Raw genomic sequence first — 9483 nt, 5'->3', positions numbered from 1 at the left:
TGCATGTGAGTTTTCCTAGCCTTTCAGTGCCCGGAGATTAAGGCTCTGTTTCCTCGGAGTCTGGAATATGCCTTGAATTTTTAGCGAGGTGTGCAGAGGGCTGGCATAGAGGAGCATCATGTGTCTGAAAGCTAAACAAAGTAAAAAGGGCTGGCAACCGTGGCTGCCTATGATTATTGATTTGATATAACATAGACCCCCCCCTTCCACACTAACTGAGGCTGAGGCAAAATGTAACCTCATGTATAACTTCAGGCATGGCTTGATCAGGAGGTTATTGTGGTCCCAGTTAAGCCCTGCTGCCTGTGGGTTCCACAAACGCTAACTGATTTACTAGTTAAAAGTTGTTTTTAACCCCAAAGTCAGTGTGAATGTCACTTCTGTGGTCAGTTACGGACATCCACCTGGGCAGGACAGTGACGAGGTTGCGCAGCTGGTGTGCATGGTCCCAGATGAGATCAAGCAAGGTCACACTCTGCCTTCAGAGGCAGGCAAAAAAAAAGTAGAAGTGTTGTTGTTGGTTTGTTTGTTTATTTGTTTTTAACTCTTTGCTGGCTCACTCTCCAGCTCCCAAATAAATACACAAAGACATATTCTTACTTATGAATGCCCAGCCTTAGCTTGGCTTGTTTCTAGCTAGCTTTTCTAACCCAACTTAAATTATCCCATTTCCTATTAACTACCTTTTGCCTCTGGGCTTTTTAGCTATTTCTATTCTTTATATCTTGCTTTCCTTCTTACTCTATGGCTGGCTGGGTGACTGGGTAACCGGCCCCTGGCATCCTCCTCTCTCTTTTTTTCTCACTCCTCCCTCTTCTCATTCTGTTCTTCTCCTAATTATTCTCTCTGCCTGGCAGTCCCGCCTATCCCTCTTCTGCCTAGCTATTGGCCATTCAGCTCTTTATTAAACCAATCAGATGTTTTACGCAGGCAAAGTCACACAACTTTACAGAGTTAAACAAATGCAACATAAAAGAATGCAACACACCTTTGCATCATTAAACAAATGTTCTACAGCATAAACAAATGTCACACATCTTGAAATAATATTCCATTACACAGAAGCTATTCCTGGGGACTTCTTGATATCTGGGCCACTGGTGGAAGGTGCTGCTTATTCTGGGGAAGGGGTCATCTCCTCCTTAGTCCTTCCAGTTAATGCCCTTCCAGACCTGCCCAGAGGCATGCCTCTTGGTTGAATGCAAACCCAACCAGGCTGACTGCCAAGATTAACCACCATCCACGCTCTACTTGGTGTCACAGTTGTTTAGGAGTTATTTCCCATTGCTTTCTGTTGATGATTTAACTGTTCAAAACAGCGCCAGCACCAAAATGCTTTCTAGGACTCCTAAGCACAAAGGGCTGTGGTACCTTATGGATAAAACAAAACGTAAAACTAGCACTGTTCAGGCATGAGTTGCAAGGCCTGTGTTCAATGCGAGTGAACTAAAAGTCGCTATTAAACAGGGATGTTTTATACAGAAACACCCAAATGGAGCTATGTATTGATTAGCCGGTAAAAATGTGGCTACAGGCTCCTAGGAACCTGACCAGGTAATTTCCCTTAGTGCAATGATTCAGGATTCTCCAATACAGTGTGTGCAAGGAATTCACAGAAGGTAATTGTTGTGAGTGGTGAGATTCTCTGTTTCCTAGCAAGATCAGCTGTGATGTGATGCCAAGACACCTCGGTGGAGGGTGATGGTCGCAGCATGCTAGTCTTTATATGGGAGGAGATAGAATGGTGTGTGTGTGTGTGTGTGTGTGATGTGCATGTATGTGTGTATATGTGTGATGTCTGTGCATTTGGTGTGTGTGGTATGTGTGTATGGTGTGTATATATGTGTTTGTATGTGTGTATCTGTATGTGTGTGTGTCTGTGTCATGGCAGAATACAGAAACAGAAAATAGTCACCCAATAAAGGTGGGAAGGAAAGTTGAAAATTAAACTTTTCTGAATGCAACCTCTTCCAACAATGTTACCTTTTAAGCATGCATATATTCTACAAAATGATGAAACAAAATTATAAGAAGAAATTTAAAGCAATCCTTTCAAATATTAAGTATATTGAGGTAGATGAACTAAACTTTGTGTTGATTTGATAGCTGAACAGTGACAAAATATGAGATTATGTTAAAATAAAATACAGTAATTAGAATGTATCTGTATGTATGTGTATGTATGTATGTATGTATGTGTATATATATACCCATCCCTTGGAATCAACCTGAGATCTAAAATAGCAATGAAGATGCAGAGGAAATGGTTCAGCAGGTAAAGAGCTTGCCACATTTGCATAAGAACTAGAGTTTGAATCTATAGACATCCACAGAGAGGCCAGATGGGTGTCATGGCCCATCTATAATGCCAGGCTTGAAAGGGGAGTGGGTCAGGGGCTCCTCAGAGTGAGCTGGCTATCAAGAGGAGCCACATCAGCAAACTCAGGGACTGACCGAGAAACTCTGCGTTAGCAACATCCATCTTGGACCTCCACAGCACATGCATATGCACGCATACACACATTCCAACATGCAAACTACATGCATGCCTGTGAAAACGGGAACTACGCCAATGAAGAAATGGCAGAGCTGCCTTCCATGGTCACCCGGGAAGTTATTACGTTCAGGAGCTGTGTACAAATGTCACTGGGGCTCAGTGCACATCACGGAGAGAACTGGAAGACTTCGGTCTAACTCGAACTCTGAGTGTGAGCCAAAGGTATCAACAGAAGTGCATGATGGCATCAGAAGGTTCATTTCCATACAACAGAGGGTCTGCCAACAGGTTAGCAGACAAGTGTGGTGTGGGGCTGGGGAAACGGTGCAGCAGATAACACACTTGCTTTGCAAATACATAGCCCTGCATTTGAGTCCCTAAGAACGCACCTAAAATCTGGATGCAGTGACATGGTATCTTGTTTGCGTTCTGGCGCTGTGATAAACCACGATCTAAAGCAATTTGGGGAGAAGGGCTTATTTCACCTTATACTTCCAGGTCACAGCCCATCGTTGAAGGAAGTCAGGGCAGAAAATAAAAGAACCTGGGGGTGGGAATGGAAGCCCAGGCCATGGAGGAACTCTGCTTCTTGGAGTGTTTCTTCTGGTTTTCCGGTTGGCTTTATTATACACCCCAGGACCACCTGCCCATGGGTGGCATTGCCATTGGTAGCTGGGATCATCTATATCAAATAGCAATCAAGAAAATGCTCCACAGGCCAGTCAAAAGGGGGAATTTCCCAGTTGAGGTTCTCTCTTCTCGGATGACTACGGTTTGGGTCAAGTTAGGAAGAGAAAAAAACACAACAACAACTAGTTAACACATGCACACATCTGCAAGTCTTGCTCTCCTACAGCAAAATGGGAGACAGGAGCAAGAGAATCCCCATATGGCTGTGTTCTATATCCTGTCTCAAACAGGTTGTAAGGTAAGGACTAACACCTGAGATTATCCTCCAATGTCCACATGTGATCAACGGCATGTGTGCACCCACACTCATACACAAGTGCACATACATATCACATACATACACACAAGGCAAGAAAATGTGGTGCACACAGTGGAGCCTCATCCAGTGTAAATGAATAAAATTGCATCAAATGTTCTTGCAAGAAAATTGGGGCAACCTGAGCTCATCATGTAAGTCAGACACGGAGAGACAAACAAACAAACAAACAAAAACAAGCATTTTCTGTCTTGGCTGAACCATGGAAGTACAGGCGTGCACACACATATGTGTGTGTATCTGTGTGTGAGTCTGTGTTTAAACTCTAGATATGAAACCAGCAAACAGACTATGGAAGAGGAAGAGCCCATAGCAGCCATCCTAAACATGGTCCACTCAGGTCCTGCTTCACAGAGGAACACCTTTCAAGACCTAGGGCACATAGATAGAGAGTATAGTTGTACAAAGACATTTGCTGACAATAAGCCATAGATATAAAGAATAAGTGTACAAATCAGACACTCACTGACATCAAATTAAAGATACATAGAATAAGTAAGTGTACAAAGACACTTGCTGACAATAAATTAAAGATATATCGAAAAAGTGCACAAAGCAGACACTCACTGACATCAAATTAAAGATACATCAAAAAAGTGCACAAAGCAAACACTGATAATAAATCACAATTTTATTCTAACATAATTATTGGATAGTTTTACAATCTATTACTGAGCAGAGCGATTTTGCATACTGCAAGGAAGCATTTGTGTTTAACCTGAAGCATTAAGCCTTGGCTGGTTAGCTGACATCACAGGGCACAGACATCTTCACCAGTTTTCAGAGGTGATCAATATTTGATTCTCTAATTATCAGTGCTGGGAGAACTCTTCCCATAAATACTTAGAAAAAATGGGAGAAGAATGTTTAGGGCCATTTCAGAAATTATTGGAAATTTTATCATAACCCCAATCCAGAATTTATCTAATTATCTTAAGGATACTAAAGTCAGCAACTGTAACAATTTTAAAAAAATCAAACATTTTAACAAAATGTAACAAAAAATACTAATTTGATATCTACATCACTGAGGACAACGGTAGAAAACACTAAAATTCTTTTCATAATTAGACCAATTACCTTTATAGAAGAGCAGACATTTTAGGCACAATGAAGACACAAGGTACCTTAGTTTCAGCTTTGAACCCAGGCCTCCAGGCAGTGTGTGTTGGTGCAGTGTGGTTTGACAGTGTGCACTGTGCAAGGTGACCCTGCTGTGTATTCAGAACCAAGGCCGCGGGGAAGTTGTGTGATACAACACGGCATTAATTAAGGGTTTGAATTAACCTGATTGTTGTGTTCAGAAACCTTTCACTGCCACCAAACTCTCTGCAACTCTACTTGCAGTTACGCTCTCCCATCTAGGGTTACAACCCGGAGTTCAGCATCTGTGGGAGGAAGTAGGCAGGGAGATAATGACTTTTTTTCTATATGATTTGTGTGTGTATTTTTATGTACACATACATATATAACCTAAATATATGGATTTATAATCTATACATGTATATATCTAACCTATTCATGTGTTTTATGTATATGTGCATATATATAACATAAATATATGGATATGTAACCTATATATGTATACATCTTACCTATGTGTTTGTGTGGGTACATGTGTATGTGTGTATGCAAAAATCCTATAATGAGACATTACTTTGTATGCTAACTAAAAAGCTACTAGAAGGAGCTGGAAAGGTCTCAGCGGTTAAGCTGTCTCTCTTGCAGAGACTGGAATTCGGTTTGGTCCACAACCCCTGCATTTGCCTCCTCCCACTGCCCGTAACTCCAGAGCCAGGGGATCTCTTCCCCTGTGCTGGTCTCCACAGGCATTGTACTCATGTTTTCCTACCCACTGCCTCCACACACACACACATACACATAGATAAAAATAAAATAGTTTAAAAAGCAAATAACTTTTAAAAAAAAAACCTAAAGAGCAGACAGCAAGATTTTCCAGGAAAAGTGAGCTTCACCCTGTCGTGGCTGAGCATGTGTCAACTTAGCTGAATATTTTAGCTTCATAAATCACAGAATTTTCAAGCTGAGAGTGAGAGCTATTAATTGATTCATGGACCATGAAGGACCAGGCAGGGGCCATACATCTCCTCGTCACAAGGCCGCCGTCGGCTCTGCAGAGAAGCCCTTTAACTTCCTCAGCATCTAATTCAATTAAAGGATTACTAGTTCTCCTGAGCGAGCCCCTGCAGATGAGAGTCTGGGTCCCGTTATCAATCCGGAGAACATGGAAGAGGTCAAGGGGCAGAAGTGCTGCCAGGACTGCAAGCCCCTGCAGTCAGCTACACACAGGGGCCTGGAATGAGTATGGTTCTGACTAGCTGCTGCCACAAAGAAGACGTGCCCACTTCCAAACAGGGTTCTGAGCTAGTGTCGGTGGCATAAATAGAAATGTCTACATATAATGTGATAGTTCTTCCACTTCATGCCCTATCCCCGACATTGACATTGAGTCAGAGGTTATTCTAGAGTTGATAGGATACTATAGTAAAGGTCAGGTAAACATTGGTTTAGAGAGAGAGAGCCTTGAGGCAGACCCAGCTCATAGAGGCCATCACTGTTATGAACTAAGAGCAACCCTGAAGAGCAGAGGACAGGCGGGAAAGCCTGCAGATGCTTCTGCCCTAGAGCCACTGGCCAGCGTCCACCCTCCCTCCCTCTCTCCCTCTCTCCCTCCCTCCCTCTGTCAATTCCTTCTTGCAGTTGAGCCTCTAATGGCTCTGACCGGTGAAGAACACATTGAAGAGGGATTTGGGGATCCACTGAAGTGACCAGCCACAACCTTGGCCCTGTCACCTGTAACACACTCAAGGACAGGAGCCACACATCGCTGGGGACCCTTCCTGTCCTGGTCCACAGACATGCTCTGCTTTGTTTTGGAGTCTGGGTCCTGATCACTACTTACATCCTAGGAGCAAAATCTGCTGCCTCACCTAAGCCTCACAGATACAGTCTCCAGCTTCAGGAAATCTCAGTTTCCCATTTTGTAAGATGGTATAACAGAGTCCGGGACATAGAAAGATTTTAGCTCTAAGCTCTGTTTGAAAAACTCCCTTAAACTACTAAGTCCAGCTGCCTGATTTAGTCAGGCAGATTCTCCTGCAAACCTAGCAGCTTCGTTAAGGTTTAACGCACGTTTGATTCACCATTTTGTTTTACTTTATTTTATTGGCATGTTTACATGTTTATGTATGTGCAGGTGAGCCTGCAGGTGTGTGCATGCAGGGCACATCTGGGGTTCTATCACTCTCTACCTTCTCTGCCGAGGCAGGATCTCTTACTGAGTCTAGGGCTCACTCATTGGCTAGGCTAGCTGGCCACCAGTTCCCAAGAATCCTCCCCTCTCTGTCCATTAGCACTGGGATAACAGGTCCTTTACATGGCCTTTTACGTGGGGGCTGGGAATTTAAACTCAGATCTTTACACTTATGTGGTGTCCTAGTTAGTTTCCTATTGCTACAATAAAACACCATGAACAAAGGTAGCTTGTGGATGAAAGGGTCTATTCATTTACAGTTCTGTATCATTGAAGGAAGCAAGGCAGGAACTTGGAGGCAAGAACTGAAATATGGACTATTGAGGAATGCTGCTTACTGACTTTCTCCTCGTGTCCGTGTTAAGCTACCTTTCTTATACTTCCCAGGACCACTTACCCAGGGATGGTACTGCCTGTGGTAGGCTGTGTGGGCCCTGGGCGGGAGTGGGGGTGGGGCGGTCCCCTTCTTTCCCTTCCCCTCCTCTCCCCTCCCCTCCCCTCCCCTCTCCTCCATATCAATCAATTTCTAATCAGGACAGTGCACCACAGGTTTGTCTCCAGGCCAGTCTGAAGGAGGCATTTTCTCAGCTGAGGTTCCTCCATACGTATGTATTCAGCATTGTCAAGAGGTTCAAGATCTTCTTCTTTCCCATACCCCATGGTCCATTCTGAGGTTACTTTACGTTATATACTCACATATTACAGTCTCACAAGGCTCTTTCTGTAGATGAAAAGCTACAGACCATTAATGACTGCTGAGAGAGAGAGGGGGAGAGAGAGAGAGAGAGAGAGAGAGAGAGAGAGAGACAGAGAGAGAGAGACAGAGACAGAGACAGAGAGAGACAGAGAGAGACAGAGAGAGAGAATATCAGCTTTCTGTAGGGACAAGCCCCTGCTGCAAGATAGTATTTTGTAGATATGACAGGGAAGGTGCCTCCGTGGAATCTCAACAATATGGCTGCCGGAACAGGACCTCACAAAGGGTACCATCAGTTGGCATGACATCATAGTTGAGGAATATCTAGTGATGTGTGTGTGTGTGTGTGTGTGTGTGTGTGTGTGTGTGTGTGTGTGTTAAGGACTTTCACCATCAAGCATCCACTCAATTTCCAGAAATACAGAAACTGTAAAATGGCATTTCCTCCCCAATGGATACAACCCCTCTCCCATTCTCAGGAAACAGTCTTTGGTCAGTCCTGTTGGAGTCCATTCATAGGCACCTGGAACTGTGTTGCTTGGTGGCAGCCTGTACGTTGTGTGAGGACATGATTTCAAATGACTGTCCCCAGAAAGCAACGCAAAACGACAGGGCTGACCCACCCAATCTGGGCAGAACTGATTCCAACAGAGCAAGCAGCCCTATGGCCAGCAGAGTTACACTGGTTATGTCCAGTTAGCTGGCACTACAGGACACAGCCAAAGCAGCTGCGGTTCTTACAGACAGACCCCAGAACACAGGGTCCCCGTCAGCTTCCGAGGGACGTGGTTTCAATGGAGGCTATGTCCAGAGTTCCCAATCTGCTTATGAACAACAGTCCTCCTGTAGCCAGCTCCTAGCAATACCTCAGGAAGCTACGGTGGCAGTTCTCAGAACAGCAGCTATGGACAGACTCAGAGTGGAGGCTATTCCAACAGTCTGGCTATGGTAACAACAGCAGAGCTCCTGTAACCACCTCACGGTTTGGGACAGCAGAACCATAATATCAGTAACAGTGGGAGTGATGGAGGCCACCATGGCCAAGATCAGTCCCCACGAGTGGTGGTAGCAGTGTTGAGGACCAGAGTGATGACATCGGTGGTGGCTACAGGGGAGGCTTAGCAAAGCAGTGAGGACCGTGGCAAGTAGTCACAACCACAGAAGTGGTAGGTGTGAACCCAAAGGTTTGGGAGGTGACCTTAGCGATAGAGGGGAGATGAATTTGGAAGTGACCGTGGGGGCTTCAATAAATCTGATGACACTTGGGATCACCCATTCTGTCACAATTCCAAACAGGATAATTCAGACAACACCATCTCTGTGCAAGGCCTGAATGAGAATATTACAATTAAATATGGCTGATTACATCAAGCATATTGGAATTATTAAATCAAATAAGAAAACTGGATAGCCTATGATGTATTTGTATATAGACTGGGAAACTGGCAACCTGCACCTTCTGCTAAAGCAGCTCTTAACTGATTTGATGACAAAGAATTCTCTGGGAATCCCATGAAGGTTTCGTTTGCTACTGTATGAGCATACTCCAATTGAGCTGGTGGACACAGTCATGGAGACCATGGAGAAGGTGGTAGTGGTGGTGGTGGCAGGAAAGGATTTTCTAAAGGAGGTGGCAGACAGAAACAGTCAAGGCCTACATGTGAGTACATGAACATCTCTTGGATAAATGAATGCCACCCATGTGAGGCCCCTGAATCAAATGACCCATGAAGGGACCAGGAGTCTATCATATTGGGGTAAATATGAGCTACCTGACTGATTAGGGGACCATGAGGTCTTCTAATGGGACTGAGGTGGTGGGAATACAGATGGCTTTGGCCCTGGCAAGATGGTCTCCAGGGGTGAGCACAGATAGTGTCTTATAACAACCTGGCTCCTAAGGTTCTGGAACATCTCTTCTTCCTATACCCAGTGTCATCCTTGTTATTTTGTAGCTTTCCAATACACAATTGCCCATGGACTGTGTGTGTGTGTGTGTGTGTGTGTGT

General features: G+C 44.3%; 1 pseudogene; it reads left to right on the top strand.

The window, feature by feature from the left end:
• Positions 1-8042: 8042 nt before the first annotated feature.
• LOC142851321 (uncharacterized) lies at positions 8043-9258 on the top strand (annotated as a pseudogene).
• The last annotated feature ends 225 nt before the right edge of the window (positions 9259-9483 follow it).

Source organism: Microtus pennsylvanicus, chromosome 5 (genome assembly GCF_037038515.1).
Source record: "Microtus pennsylvanicus isolate mMicPen1 chromosome 5, mMicPen1.hap1, whole genome shotgun sequence".
In the NCBI taxonomy this organism is placed as follows: Eukaryota; Metazoa; Chordata; class Mammalia; order Rodentia; family Cricetidae; genus Microtus; species Microtus pennsylvanicus.
The sequence above is the reverse complement of the archived record's forward strand: the minus strand, read 5'-3'. Positions and strand labels throughout refer to the sequence as shown.